We start from the raw sequence: 14856 nt of genomic DNA, 5'->3' as shown, positions 1-14856 counted from the left end.
CACATCCCATATCCCGCATCCCGCAGGTGGCTCCGGCTCCCGCCCCCCCGCGCGGGGCCGGCGGCGCGCGCGGCCATGTGACTGGCGCGCGCTTCCTGCCTCCGCGCCGCCTGATCCGCGCCGGGAGCGCGCAGCCGGGAACGCGCGGCCGGGAGCGCGCAGCCGAGAGCGCCGCGGGAGCGCGGAGCCGGGAGCGCGGAGCGAGCCCCGAGCCCGGCGCAGCCCAGCGGCTCCCGCAGCGCCCGGGGAGCGCCCCGGCCCGCGGGCGGCGGGGAGGGGGCGCCGGCGCAGCCCCGCCGCCGCCGCATGGAGACTCAGGACCAAGGGGCGCAGATGGAGCCGCTGCTGCCCACGGTACGGCTGCCGCAGCGCGGCCCCGGCCGGGGGGTTGCGACGCGCCCCGCGGGGAGGCAGCCGGGGAGGGGGCGCGGGGGCCGCCTGCCCGCCCGCCCGCCCGTGCCGGGCAGCGCAGCCGATTGCTCGCAGCCTGGGGAAACAGGTTGGCTCGCTCCGGTGCCGGGCGATGCTGCGGCGGCGGGAGCGTCTGGGCGCCAGGACGCTCGGGGATGGAGCGGTGTGTGTGTGTGCGTGTGTGTCCCTCCGGGGCAAGATCCCTGCCCTCCGGGCCCCCGCCTCAGACATCCCCTTCCTCTCGGTACCCCCTCTCTTCGTGTCCCCCTACCTCCGACATTTCCTTTCTCAGGCTCTCTTGCCCCCCTGCTCCCTCGCAGCGCAGGGCAGCGAGCACCTGTGGGCAGCCCTGCGGGGATCCCCTCCGGGGCCGGGGCTGGGGCAGTACCGGGAGCTCCCTGGGCCTCCTGGCTTGCAGACCGCAGAGGAATCTGCTGGGGGCTGGCACTGACTCGCAGGGTCTGCCTCCCGCCGGCTCCCGGGCCGTGCTCGGTGCTGCCGTGTCGCAGTCCCTGTGCCCGGCCCTGGAGCTCGGGGGTTTCGCTGTCCGAGGGGGACGCGGTGCACCCTCTCCCCGGAGAACCGTGTGGCTGCACAGCTCCGGCCGGGCAGCCCCTGCCGGGCAAGTAGAAAAGAGATCAGCTGATGGGGGGTCCCCTTTTAACATCGTTAGCTCAGTAGGGACCCTTTTTCCTGGCAGGCCTCCCCCCAAACACAGGGCTGCAGACAGAAGGTTTTACTGTGGGTGTTGATCTCATACTAAGATTCTCTTTGTGAATGGTGGTTCCTGCCTTGCACGGGAAATCTGTCTGGGGCAGGGAAAAGTCTCTCATGTACATACACAAGTGTCTGACTGTGCGTACACATCCCTGTCAACACACTGCATAGGTCTGTAGAGGCTTTGCTGCTCCTGAAATGGCTGTGTTCGCACGGCGAGCTGCACAACATTGACAAAGCTTGAGAGAGACAAGTCTCAGCTGCTGCAGGTTGATGAGATGCGCTCGTGGCAAGCCTGTTTTTCATAGGGTCTGTTCCCATCATCTGTTGACGTGGTCCATTTTGCAATCAGGTGGCAGGTTGCTACACAGTGTGAGGTTACCTCTGGCATCTTCTTTCTCCTTGTGGCAGGGACAGTTTCCCCCATTGCTTTCTGGATCCCTTTTATGAATCCTACTTTCTGTGACTTGCTGCTCTCTCAGTTTCTGACAGTGGAGTAGAAGGTCCTGTTGCTTTCACTGACAGACTGGCTGTCGAGTTCCTTTCTGAAGAGAGACAATTAAGTGTAAACCAAGTTTCCATCTGTAGTTCACGATAGTGATTCCGTGGATGGCTCAGTCCTTAGTGTTTCACACCAGTGCAGCAGTCTGCAGTCATGGCAGTCTCCTCTTGCTCATTCCTTGCTGGCCTGTGTGCCAGCCTCACTTTGCCAACCTGTGCTGTCTCTGTGCGATGGCCACTGCACTGGGAGCCGGGGGAATCAGCTTTCAGAAGGCACAGCGCGCAGGATTGCCTAGGGCTGTCTGGCTTTAAATTTTGTTTCTTTAGGACGGTGCCCAGAAAAAAAGGCTGTTGCTGTGATTGAGAGCACCAAAGGAGATAGTATTTCTTGTGTGCTGATGAGGGGACAATTGTCCCTTGTTCGCTCAGGAGCCCTGCCCTGGTGCAGTACCTCTGCAGAGCTGCAGGTCCCTCTCCATAGAGCTGCAGATCAGTGCTGTTGCTTGCTACGTTTGTGTCCTTGCTCCCAGCTCCATTTACTACAGCTAAATTAATTCAGTTGTGTTTGCTTCCAGTGGGAACAGGCGACTTCTCTTTTCCATGTAACATATACTGTGGCATGTACCCCAGCTCTCTCTTACTCTTGTGGCTTCGGGAGGGCCTGTGCAGCTCAACAACACAACATTGCTTTCTTGCCACAATGATGGCAAAGGCACAGCTCCTTCAAGATTTCTGGGTTCTGATGAAGTTTTCTCTGTGTGTCAGGCAATAAAGTGTGTGTTTGTGCAGTGGCAGTCTCAGCCTGGCTGCTGCCTAGGGCCCCATAAGGCAGAAGTGCCTTTTGCATGCTGAGAGTCTTGTGCCCGGAGTCATGGCAGAGTTTGGGGAACAGGAATAGGTGCTAACAAATCGGTGCTAAGGTCTGTTAGTTTGGGAGGAAATGTTGTGACATACCTTTCTTTAGAGGACTTCTGTTTTGGGGATCAATCCTCATCTTGACTGGAAACAAACAGAACAGGAATGCAAGCTGTAGAATGAATACAGGTCTGTTCCCAAGTGTTGTCCCAGTTCAGTGGGACTGGGTATGAAGAAAAAAGGCTTCTAGAAGAGCTTTTTTCCCTCAGGGATTAGTCTGGGGTCTTTGCTATATACAGCAGAGCTATTTTAAATTTTTTTTTTTTTGTGTGAAACTGTATCACACTATATGTTTTAATTGTTATTTTTAGTGAGAAGATTGGAAATATAGTCCTTAATTAATTTTATCCCCTAATGGTGTTCAGAGATTGTGAAGCCTCAATAAAATTTCCAAAATCCTACAGTCTGTACAAAGTGGAATCTACTTCTATTCTAGTGTTAGTCATGTGTTATTGATTTATTATGCAAGCTTTTAATTGAAAACCCCAATTCCTAGCAGTTTGGAAACTAATAAAATGCATTGTTGCCTGTGGTTCTGAGAAATTAGATAATTTCCTTGGCAGTTTCCCATCACACTTTTTGAAAACAGGTCTTACATAGAGACAATAGCCTTGTTAGCAGTTGTGCTAATGGTTGTTTTTTGCAGTGTGGACAAATTTTGGTGAAAACTATTAGAAATCTATTGCTAATTTACAATAAGTGCAATATTGTATAAATAAATTAGAAAAGAAATTATTCACCTGGAAACAAATTGTTGAAGCTGCTCTTGGAAATGCAAATGTAGCCTTAATTTGTATTGTTCAGTACATATACTAATATGGTAACAAAATATAGTTGTATGCTTTCAGAATCATCTAGTGATTTATTTATCAGTCATCAAGTATGTTTTTTCAGTGATTATTCAGAGTGCTTTAAATAGTTGTGAGTAATTGAAAGATTTCTGAGGAGTCATCATTTGTTTACAGAACAGGGAAAACAATCTGCAGACCTCTACAAAGATCTTCTGTTGATTTACTGACAAAGAACTAAATATTGCAAGTTTGTTGTGTATATGTATACCTGATTGCATGGAAATTATTTTGAAAATTATTGGTTTATTGTGACTTTATTGGCAATTAATTCATGGCACAAGTTGTTCATATTTGTTCCTGTAGATTCTGTATCTCTTATATGCAAATCAGAATTGGCTTTTAAAATAGGGTTGTTATATGGTAGAGGTCTGATATTTTGGATATAAGGAGGATGTATACACAATGTGCAGATATTTTTGTTAACTATGTTTATGTTTGGCATGTTGTTTTCCTGTGTTTTCTGAAGGTAGCAGTAAAACCCATGTAGGGAAAGTGAAGTTGACTTTTCCTTTCGTTTCCTGTTCTCGCCTTCCTCATTCACTCTTACAGTATTTTGCTGTATTTATTTGTATATTTATTTTTTAATTTACTGTTCAAATCTGGTAGATACAAGGCCTTAAAGCATGACATTGCTGAACAATATGTGGACACTGCATGTGCATGTGCTGTAGTGGGTGATGTCTAGGTAAGAGAGTGTTTGCATCAAGAGCACTCTTGTTGCTGCTGCAAATGGCTCACAGCTATTGCTGCTTAGGACTCAGTATGTGGGAGAATGGTATAGCAAGATCTTGGGAAGTAACTATTTTTGATTTAGCAGGTGAGTGTGGGAAGCTGCTCACACTAACAGGCCAAATTCTTTTGCTTTTGTTAATGCTGAGTGGGACCTTGGATGAGACTTGCAGATGATGTATTGCTCATTGTGAGAAGGGATGCCAGAGCCTGACCCCACGGTTTGTGCAACAGAACTCATTCCCTGTTCACTTCTCCAGAGTACAGCATTACAGCAGCACTAAAGGCAAGTTTATAGAGACTACAGCAATGTTGTGTGATTCTTTTGGAAAAAACAGAGGCAGTATTACTTTTTAAAGACAAGAGTGCTGAGATAATAGCACCATTGAAAATAAAACCCTAAAACTTAATTGTAAGTATAAATTTTGGATTGAATTTCTGCTCTTGGTATTTTCTTTGTTACTGCCTGATTCCAAGATCTAAATGAAAAGGAAAAAAAGAAAACTTTTCCCAGAAAATACTAGAAAGAAATGAAGCAACAATCACTTATTTATTTAAGTCCCTCCATCTTCTCCCTTATATTTGCCAGTGTCATAGTTAAAAAAAATACATGTGGATCATATGGTGTTCTCTGGTGTTTCTGTTTAAGAATAATTGTCAGCCTGGGACATATTTGCACAAAAATAAAAAAAAAAGACAAATTGAATACTGTGTATAAATAATCCCACCTTTATGCATCTATAACTTGTTTGATTTCTTCACACAAATTCTACTTGTTAAATATATGCTTTCAATTTCATCTGTTAATAATTGTATCTTCTCTCTACTTTTTCCTTTGGAAAAAATATAGAATAGATTCTAAAACAAAATACTTCCTCTGACATCTTTTAATGCTTCTTAAATAAGTAATGCTTACAGTTTCAATGGATGAGTGTTTAAGTAGGTGAGGAAATACTTAATCCACTGTGAAGTGTCTTAGACAATTAGTTGTGTGTCTGAGATGAGAAAGGAAAGCCATAGGCATTGCATGTTCCATTAATAGGTTCAGGTCCGCCTTGTAAAAATCCCAAACTATTGAATAATCACATCCATGTGACTCCTTTTGCAATAATAATGCCATTTTGATGTCATAGAAACTGATGGAGCACTGAATGTGTTCACACAATTTTCAGTGTTGATACAGTTTAAAAGTTCTTCTCATGAAATGAAAAAAAAGTGTAGCATATTTAAAGATAATTAAAATCCACCCTTGTTCTACAAGGTTGTTTATTAGGATAAGCAAGGTGAAAGTTGGAATAGATGATAAAGGCTATTGCTAAAAATAGAAGAAATGTCTTGGGGAGAAAAGAAGTTGCAGGGTGAAATGAGGGTAAATGAGATGTGGGGTTTTGTGTAAACTTGGAGAATCGAGGGCATTATGGCTGACTGGTATGAAAGGCAAAAGGGAGCTGACTGCAGGCAAAGAAGTGTAGGGACAGAAACAGGAAAACCAGGGCTTTTGCCTCCTTGTACAGCAGGCACAAAGTAGTATTTTGAATCCTGAGTCTTCTCTGTCTTTGTGGATTTCCCTGTTGTCCTACTTAGAGCCTTTCCACTTTGTTTAATTAGGTGTTTATGAGACAGTGCAAGGTTTATAAATGAATACATATTTGAAATTTAATGGAGATGTGAAGGATACGGTCAAGATTTGCAAGATCTCAATTTTAATCAAACAGACCAGGAACTTCTTGCAAAAAATCTGGTGCAGTAATGTTTAGGAGAAATGAAATCTGCAAGTTACATGAGCTAATATTTGTCATTTGTAAGGTATTAGTTGATTAGTGCAGTACTATATGTGTGTTTTGAGAAAAGAGTAGCAATTGTGGAACAAATCAAGAACAACAAAAATGAGCATGGGCCTAAAATTTGGAAGAGCATTTGAAGAAACTGGGATTGCTTAACCTGGAGACACATTTGGTGTGTAATACTGCTGCAAAAAAGATCAGTTTCTTATACCTGTACTGAGTAAGAACCAAGGGAAAGGTTACGAGACAATTTTAAAGGCAGGTTAAGGAAAGCTGTCTAATGCTAAGAGTGGTGTAGTAATGGAACAAATTGTCTGCTATGTTTGGGGAATCTGTTATCTGTATGTCTGTAGGAATAGGTAAGACAATTACTGTTGGTTTAGAGCTGAGTAAAGGACTAGAAGACATCAAGAGATCACTTCCAGTCTTATCATTCTGTGAAAAGAGCTCACTTTTGTCTTTTTGGAACAAGTATGTTATAGATGGATGATAGATTAAGTGCAAACTAAGGAGAAAGAAGTAGTTTATCTGGATTATAAATGTTGATATCCTCAGTTAAGTCCACCTAAATAGTGAATTTACTGGAAACATATAAATTTACTGTAAACATATTCAAAAAGTATCTTGCAATGATAAATGCTCAGTGTTGATCCATTTTCTTGCAAGCAGGTTTTAAAACCATACAAAACTGTAAAGTGCAACATTATTTATTAATTTTGTCTGCAAAAGGCCAATCTGAAATGTAGATTTTTAAGCCTTTGTGGAATCCTCTTGACTTTTTAAAGAACATAGGACTCTGTCTGCATCAGTGGGGCTGCATGAAGTTCCAGGACAAATTTCCTTGGGAGCAATTACTGTCACAGGAATTAGCTGTCACACTCAAAAATGCCAGAAAATATTGCACATGTGTATAGTTTTTTGGAGGCAGATGAAAAAAATTGCACCTTTTTCTGGAGGCTTTTATTAGTAGTAGTTAAAATGCTATAAATTCAAAACACCCTTGATCTGAAGCCACTGCTCTGAAGAATAGTTCCAGATATCAGTCACTAGCAATTGTGCTAGATTATCTCTAGAGCCATTCATAGTCACTGAAACTGTATAAGGATGGAAAAAAGACCCAACCCTGCTACTAGATCCTGGCAAGATTAGAAAATAGGTACTTAAACTGTAATTAGTCTGGCAAACAATGTCATTAAAGACAAGAGCAAAATGCCATGTCTTTTCCAGAGAGAAGATGATAGGTACATGTAAACTTCCCTTTCAACATATAAATGTGCACAGGGGTTTTATTTTACAAGTAAGCATGCAAAAGCAAAATGTCAAATCTGAAAACTTTTGAATTCTGAATACCACTGAAAACTTCGTGGTGGCTGTGTGATATCAAGGATGTTCATAGTGTTGCAAATGTGATTAGGAAATAAAGGCACAATGAAGGAGATTGTGTGTAAATTTTAAGTGCTTTAGATTTTTTTTTCATTGGTACTGACTAATTGTCTTAATATTTTTTATTTATAAAGAATAGCATACACAGGAGAATACAATTATTCCTCTGCTATACTCTATAGTATGAAGAATGTAACAAAAATCAGAATTTCCTGTTGCCTGTGGAATAGTGGGCATTTGCCTACCTTTGAATTAATGAAAATGTGATAACCTGTATCCATTTTCCTAAAAATGCATTTAGCATTTCTTTTAATCATTTTTGTGACCTATTTAAGTAGCTACCAAAATAGAACCAAAGTGTCCCAGAACAGTACATTATCGTGTCAGCAGAAGGGATATTATATGTATTGATATTTTAAAAGAATTTATAGAATAGAATTGGTTCCCTTCTGCCCCCTCAACTCCAAGCCTGTGCAGCAGTTGCTGCCAGCCATTTAATGCTGTTCCTCAGAAAGAACTTAGTTTCCAGTTCTTTTGAGACTATTGATACTTCATTTGAGACTGGTATATGTTTCCAAGGTATCATTAGCACAGCAAATCTTCATGCAGTATCTGCAAGTCTGCTCTGTTCTGAGATTTTGATATAATTTATTTTTTTTCAGTAAATTTCATAACTTGGATTGTAACCCATATTATCCATCTCCTTCAATTGGTGTTATCCTTTCCTTTTATTTGAAGAGAAGATAGAAATGCTCAAATATAAGACTTGACAGACTGTGTAATTGTCTTTTAGAAAGCTTCCACTTTATTATGTTTTTCCTCTTTATGATTGTGCTGTAGTGAAATACTTAACTATGTCCGCATGTTTTTATTGCTACCTTATAATAGCATTTGAAATTAAATGTAGCAATGAGCTGTAAAAGCACTCATAAAGCTGTGTTTCATACTTATCTGAGAGTCTTCTCATGCAAATTCTAATAATGGGTGAATTCCATGTTTTGGGAGAAGCATTTAAATGATTTCAAATTAGGTGAATATGCTCTCAAAAATTGCACTGAGAAGTGCAGAAGCCTTCATGCTTATCCTCACCAATTTCAGAAAATTGAGGTTTTTTTCTGTAGTGATCTGTCTGGATTTCCCCATCAGCATCAAATGTGCCTCTTGCTTTTGGAATAACGCTTCACCCCAATCCTCATCCTGTAGGGGAATGGATTGAGAAAAACCCTGCTGTGAAGTATACACTGAAAACTCATGTAACTCACATGATTTTGTCTAAAATGACACAGTCAGAAAAAGACTTTTAAAGGATCTTTTAAAGAAAAAGACACATTTAGCTTTAGAGAAGTTAAAATGTGTTTAAGTGATCTATAGTTTGCATAGTTTGATTGTTTTAATTTCACTTTCTCTGACCTGAGAGTTCAGGGCTTTGTGTCTGCTGTATCTGAACTGATTTACTTCGGCCAGCAAATACATGAACATTTATTTCTATTTGCCCACCCATAACCCCAGGTAGATGAGAGGTTTCTAAATGTTAGCCAGTATTGCCCAGAGCAGCAAAACTACAGTTACCTCTGGAGTGCAGATCAATTGAAAAGAAGCCAGTAACTCTCCACAGAATATTTGTGAACTATGATTTTCTTCCCCCAGTTCTCTGTCCAGTGCTGGCCAAATTTGGGCAAAAATAACAGAAGCAGCAAAGCCCTTTTAGCCTTGAAAAATACCAAGCTGCTGAAGAATGTGCATGCATGCTTTACCAAGGAGTGCTGCTGACAGGAGGACAGGAGATGTCTTCTCTTTTGGATTGCATACAAAGAATGGTTGTACAAAAAACCACTGCAAAGTAGACAGAATCACAGCCTTCCCTACAAGTCCCTTAGTTGTGTGTGGTGACCTTGCACAAATGCAATGTAGGTTTATTCTTGAGAAATTTGGGCTAATCTGCTTTGTGCTTGGCATCCCACGGGAATAAACACAATAAGGATAAAGATTAAAGCATGGATAAGATTCTGTAAAAAATTTAGGTGGTTATATTTTATGTTTATTTGTTTAGGAAAAGAATTGTGTGAACTTTTTGGGATGAAGACTGTAGTTTCCTCCTGAGTGGATGCAGAGTCTGTCACTCACTGGCCTGGTCAGGGGCTGGGACAGTACTCATATGAACAACAAGCCTGCTTAGTAGCATGATTGCAAACAAATACATCTCTGGCAATAGAAAAATCTACTTATTTTCTCTAAGTTTGTTATTCTCCAGACTGCTCATGGAAATTACTGGGCTACTGTAGCATAATCACTATGACTGTAATCACATAAAGTGCTTGCTCTAAGAGTTCAAATAATAGTAGTTACAAATTGGACAGACAGAATTAAAAATACCTCTCAGTTTGGTGTTTTTTTTTTTTTTTTTTTTTTTTTTTTTTTTTTTTTTTTTTAAATAAGAAAACTTCCAATTTTCATGCACACAAATAGAAAATTTATGGAATAGGGCAAATGCATTTTTATGGATATGAAATAAAAAAAAAAATCTGGAGGATTATTATTTATCTTGTTCAAAAACTGTAACCCAGAGACTTTTATTCTATTATCTGCTTTACTTTCACATTTGAGTTTTAAATTTTTCATTTCACAGTGATTGCAGAAATAATAGTTTATATAATGCTTCCATTATGCATATTTATTAAAAAGTAATAAAAATCATTAAAATAAGTCTGACAAAATCAACCTGAGCAAACAAAAAGAATTTATAGATGATGTGTGCAACCAGTAATACATTTTTAATGCTACAGTTTTTAATAACTCATTCCTAGGACTGGGTTTAATTCTGCTGCTGATATATTTTATATGAGAAAATAATATCAATTTATAGTTCTTGTTTTAGTTTGCCTTTTTTTAAGAGTCCGTAATAAACTGATTGTTTTTCTGCTAATATTTGATATTTCTCCACCAGGCTTTTCTTGTATATTTACAAAGGGTATGTTTTCTGTGTTTGTAGATGCAAATATGAAAATATGTTTAATTCTAATGGGCCTACTTTTAAAAATTTCTTCCTGGTATATGCAATTCGATTGAACGGTTTCAGCTTTCAAGAAATACAAGACTAAGTAAATTTTCCTTTGTTACTAATACTGTTTAGGACTTGTTCTGCTCCATTTCATAGAACCATAGAATGGTTTGGAAGTGACCTTAAAGATCATCTCATTCCAGCCCCCTTTGTGCCATGGGCAGGGACACTTCCCACTAGACCAGGCTGCTCAAAGCCCCATACAACCTGACCTTGAACAATTCGTGAATTGGGGCATCCACAGCTTCTCTGGGTAACCTGCTCCAGTACCTCACACAGAATCATGGAATTATCCAGACCCAGACTTTATTCTGAGTTGGCAGGTGCTCGAGATTTCCTATTGACCAAACTTTCTCAAGGCACTGAAAACCCATGGAGATTTATTACAATATTTTAAGCCTTAAAACAGCTTCCAACAAGTATTAGAATTGGTTGTAGAATTTAAAAAAAAAACCAACCAAACAAACAAACAAAAAAAAACAACAAAAAAAAAACAACAAAAAAAAAAAACAAACCAACCAAAAAAAAACCCCGCCCCGTGTATTTTTCCTTTACTTATGTGGAATGAGAAAATGTCTCAATTCACAATTAGCAGCATGATTCCTTTACAAAAATCTCAATTTTTAAGTGTCTCATTTTTTCATTTTAGATATCTTTATTTGTGGGGGTAGAAATACAGTGATAAAGAAGTTTCTAGTGTTTGGCAGTGTTAAATTACAGATGTGCCTAAGTTGTCCAAATCTGAATATAATTCTTAGAGCAAGAAATTATAAAGAAAATTTCGTATCAAATCATTATTGTTTACTTTTTTTGTTTCTGCTGTAATCTTGCAATCTTGTAAGTTTGACATCAAGAAAACACCAATATTCTATTTATTTGAAAGTTAAAAAAAAAAATAGCAAGATTTTGGCTCTCATGGTAGAGACTGAAAATGTGAAAACATCAGTCTTGATAATCCAGAGGGCAAAAATTATCCAGTGCATGCTTCTTTCTGTATCTCATTTTTTGAGGCAATATCTTGATTTTTAGGTGCTACTGTGGACTGTCAATATCCTTTGTCTGGAGCTAACGTGCTTTTCCCCAGAGTGGTTTTCTCTCCTCCAGGATATGCCTCTTTGCAATGCTGTGTTCTACTCAGGCATTTCTTCCTGCTCTTCTGTTTCTTGTGCTGCACCCAAGTGTGTATCTGAGAGTTAAGTGGCTGCTGATGGGGGCTCAATATAAAAAGATATTTCAGAGAGCCTTTGGCACATTATTTTTAGATTTCTTAAAGGGGAAAAAAAAAAGGAGAATAGTAGATGTTATCTGGCCTGTCTGCAGCTTTCACGGGGTAGTGACAGTGACCATCTGGTGTGGTCTCAGGTAATGTCATTGATGGTAGCCCTGAGGGCTGGCAGCCTGAGACTGGCCTTTCCCTGGGCTTTCAATTTCAGGACTGTAAAGTCTGCATCATATTTTGGTATTATGTGAAACAGGATTTCTTGGCTAGTGGGGAAATAAATTCTGTTCAAATTGAAGTAAGATTAGGAGTTGTTCTGGAAATGAGGCAGTTCAGGAGACAGAGAATGTGATACTGTGAAAAATAAAGAATAAAAAGTGAATACAGAATAAATCCAAACTATTTCATTATAGCAGAAATAGTAAATTTCAGTAGCATTTATCAATTGCTAAGTTAAAAATGAGAGGAACGTTTTTGAGAAAGTATAGAGTTCAAGTGCAGAAATTACAGTGATGAAGGGTATTGTGGAGGCCATGCACGTAAATAGGTTAAAAAGGAATTAGGTAATTGAGCACAATGATCCTAATTCAACAGATGCAATCATCAGCTTAGGAAAACTTTAAACTGCTGATGACCAGAATGAGGGAGTGAATGCCAGAGGAAAGACCATTTACTTGTTTGCTTTTTTCCTTTGTACAATAAGAACCAAATAGTGGGATAACCTGAGGCAAGATACTGGGTTTCGAAGATTTCTCTGGTTCTACTTCTGTTTTCCTTACCAGAGTCCATGAAATAGGGTTTGTCTTTGTTAGCTTTGCAGGGATGGGTTATCTCAAATGGCTCTGTGTAAAAGAAAATAATTCTCTTTGGTCTTACCAATGACTCATTCACCTATAGAAGAGATAATTTAAAAATTACAGGTTATCCAAAATTAGTCTTTTTTGTGCTGAAGAGATAATTTTCTTTCTGATCAGTTACCCTTTTTTGTTGGATTGGATATTTCATGAGTTTAGAGGTCCCCAGTATAGGAAAATGCAGAACTTGCAGAACCTCAAATATTTTAGTAATGAGCAGCAGTGACCTGGGGTTGGTCAGTCAGACTGTGTTCTTGCTCAGTTCAGTAGCAAGGGAAGGAGAATGCTGCTCTGCTCTACTTGTGCATTCTCATTTCCATACAAGCAAATGAGACATCTACAGGCTGGTGTCTTCCTGGGCTTGTGAACTGTTGTCCTTCCCCAAATCACCTCTCTTTGCTGCATTTTGAGAGCTTTGTTAATGCCATAGCTCTGGTTGGTATTAGAGATCTTATTTTTGAAAATCCATATTGCTTGCAAGAAGGTTCTGTGATCATTGTGAGAGTGCTGCCCAGCAATTTATAGCTTCAGTTGTGACAAGACTTGCTTCGTATACTATATTGTTTTACATAATATGTGTTTTTATATTTTGTATAATAAGTAGTGGACAAGTAGTTGTATATTGTTTTACAGATTCAGTTACAAGCTTCAGAGGAGGGCACAAGGCTGCCGCTGAGCCAGGAAGAGCCATTGAAGGAGCTGGTGATGGATGCCAAGAGCTTTAATTGTATTAATGTCAGACTATGCCCCTGGATTTTGCTGGGACCAGCTGTGTGTAGTTCAGCTGCTGGACCCTAGATGGTGTCTGGCTTGTCTCTGCTGCTCCCTGCCCTCCCCTGGTGTCTTCACTGCGAGCTTTGCATGGCAAGTGAGGAGAGCACATTGCACCCGTGGTGACAGCACATGGCTCTCGTGATGTCAAACCAGCGCTGAAGAGTTTCTAGGAGATAGGAAATCTGTTAGTTTCAAAGATCCCCACCAATTTTGGTGCTTCAGTATTTGGATATTGAAACAGCTAAGTTTTTGGTCTCTTCTTACTCTGCAGTTTCACATAAGAACATCCTGGTCTGTAGTATCAAGCAATATAGTCATGCATGCTCTTAGAAAGATCTATTTTTCAGATGCATAAACACTTAATATGCTGGAAAATCAGCTGCTTTTATGAATCATTTTGACAGTAACATTACACACAAAAATCCTATGTCTTCAGATGGATCAGAACAGACACAAAATCAGATTTCTAATTTACACCATAGCAAATATTTAAAAAGATGAAATTATTTTAAAATATTTAAATTATTTAAAGCAGTGTTCAGGGATGCTAGAATACAAATACAATGTAGAATAAAAATCACATCTGTAATAAAGTGATGTTCATGAAATGCTTTTCTTGCAGGACAGGGTGAAACTAGATGCTGTGTTCAAACACTCATAAGGAAATCTAATAAAATATTTTTCATGTCAGGATTAAGGAATTATGTTCTCAGTTTTGGATTGTGTCTTGCTGAGAAATAAAGTTGAATTCTATTTTAAAGGTTAATTTTCAGCTTTGGAAGTTTGGGCTTAAAAAAAATCTCAACTATTTTACCAATATTTTGATCTCAGGCTCTAGATTTCGATCTGACCCATAATAAAGAAATGACCAGATACAGAATGTTTTTCATTCATATATTTTGTTTAATGAGATGGTAAGACTTGACAAATTTTATTTAGGAGGTTGCAATGCATTGTTACTTGATTGAAACCAATGAAGTTGCCCAAGATTAATATTAGAAGCTAAAAATAGGATTTCTCTCAAGTATTTCTGTAGTAGTTTTGCAGTCTACACAAACATATATTAGCATCTTGTTTTCATATGCAAACATCTTCATCCATTTGCTTTAGTTTTCTTTTTTTCTCCATTTCTTTGGTTCTCCGTTTGTGCGTTGTGCCCCACCATCAGGAGCAGATTACAACTCAGCGTGATTGTGTGTAAGGTTCTGTACAAAACTGGTTTTTGAATCCTGCCAGCTGAGAGATACAGTGGCAGCAACCTGAAATTAACTTACAGACTCAGGATCCTAATCACTGGGTTTTGTGCTGCTTCAGCTGTCTGCATTTTCAGCCAACTAAACCAAGTCTGTGTTACTTGCAGATGTGTGATAGAGCAGATGGGTGGGTCAATTCAGGATTCATTCAAAGTTGAGAACCCAGCTGGGAGTAGAAAAAGCAAGAAAGCCTTTCTTCCACATGGATATACTAGAGAAGATGAGATTAACGTTTGAAATTTAAAGGATATGTACACAAAATTTCAAAGAAATTCAAACACCAAAAATCCTACTGAGATTTCAAAAAGAGATGTGTAACAAGGTTTGATGCAGTATTTTCACTGAATTAGACTCTTGGGAAACTTATCTGATTAAAAGCCCCACAGAAACAAAACAAACAGAAGCCC

General features: G+C 39.8%; 1 protein-coding gene across 1 annotated transcript in view; it reads left to right on the top strand.

Moving 5' to 3' along the window:
• The first annotated feature begins 301 nt into the window (after nucleotides 1-301).
• The window catches only part of SLC4A10 (solute carrier family 4 member 10), a 147768-nt gene continuing 133213 nt past the window's right edge, over nucleotides 302-14856 (top strand). Inside the window, exon 1 of the mRNA XM_056495981.1 lies at nucleotides 302-354. The gene's annotated coding sequence lies outside the window, so the exon portion shown is untranslated. The remainder of the gene's footprint in view (nucleotides 355-14856) is intronic.

Source organism: Oenanthe melanoleuca, chromosome 7, assembly GCF_029582105.1.
Source record: "Oenanthe melanoleuca isolate GR-GAL-2019-014 chromosome 7, OMel1.0, whole genome shotgun sequence".
In the NCBI taxonomy this organism is placed as follows: Eukaryota; Metazoa; Chordata; class Aves; order Passeriformes; family Muscicapidae; genus Oenanthe; species Oenanthe melanoleuca.
This window is presented reverse-complemented; position numbering and strand designations above follow the sequence as displayed.